This window comes from Triturus cristatus, chromosome 4_2, assembly GCF_964204655.1.
Source record: "Triturus cristatus chromosome 4_2, aTriCri1.1, whole genome shotgun sequence".
Classification (NCBI taxonomy): domain Eukaryota; kingdom Metazoa; phylum Chordata; class Amphibia; order Caudata; family Salamandridae; genus Triturus; species Triturus cristatus.
This window is the reverse complement of record NC_140586.1, coordinates 40939446-40940751: the sequence shown is the minus strand read 5'-3', so window position 1 is coordinate 40940751 and position 1306 is coordinate 40939446.

Below are 1306 nucleotides of genomic sequence, written 5' to 3'. Positions count from 1 at the left end.
CTTCCTCAAGGTCTTACCTAGGTTCTGTACCAATGGATACCATATCTCTTGCTTTTCTTTGCGCCTGGTTGGAGGCATCTGAGGTGGTGCGAGGCTCCACTTAGCCACATTCCCATCACCTGCGTGTTCCAGCTCCCGCTGGCCTTCCTTCCTCCACCCAGAAAGATCCACCATCTCTTGGGCTTGCTTAGGGCTCTTCGACCCAAGGGACGCCTCTGTGGTTAAACCAGACCAAGGTTTGCTGTGACTGTGAGTAGCTCCTTACTTTCAATCTCACCTGCCTGGGAGCTAGAGAACCACTAGTATTTTATGTTACCTTATATCTCCCAGAGAAACAAAACAATAATGCTTTATAATCCCTACTAAAATAGAGATTTACCAAATCTAGTTTGCACATAATATTTCCATATTCACAATTAAAACAGAGTACAAGCGGGTCTTGTTTTATCTGGCCTAAATGTAGGTACCGGGTTTTAAAATCTGCACATGTACCCCTGTTTACCGCTGGGTGCATGATGTTGTCACACATTCTTTTTTCATAAAATATTTCGCACTGTCATTTTAAGGACTGTTGGGTTCCTGGGCAAGACATATCTTGGGGGCTCCTGTATAGAACAAATTAGATGTTTTTCCCCCCTATTTCTTGATAGTCCATGTTCTCCTTGATGCCAATCAATACTAAAGTATATGTTAAACTTTAACATGGTCACGCAACAGTTCTATTATGTCTTGGCGGGGACCCCAAAAATCCTTAAGCTAACACAGGGTTAGCCTGAACTTGCCTTTACTTCAATGTACGTCAGTGGGGCAAATTAAGTCCCCTGATTATGTTTGATTTCAAAATCTTCTTCTTTCCTATTTTTCCACAAATGTTGGCATGAATGTTCGAGGTAGGCAGATGGAGAGATGTTTAGAGAGGGAGAAATAGAATAGACAGAGGTCATATATGGAGAAAGTTCACTTTCATTGGAAGATGGGGCCCTTGCCATGCCTTAAAACATCTTTGACATTTCGGCTATTCATAAGTGAACTGTGTTGGGGTGCCTGAATTTACCTACATTGTAAAAATGGAAAACTGATCTGCACTTCCAGAACTTGTGGCAAGCGGCTCAACGCAGATGTCAGCATAGATGGCTGAACTCATTGAGCCGCATGTCAGCTGCTCAGCTTGCGAGATGGCTGGCAACGGGGCCTGGTCCCTGTAGGTCTCTGCTCTGGCACTGCAGACAGAACCCCAAGCCCAGCAATGCGCTCTCAGGAGCAAGCCTCGCCACCGTTCCATACCCCGCCAAACGCTTAGCGGAGG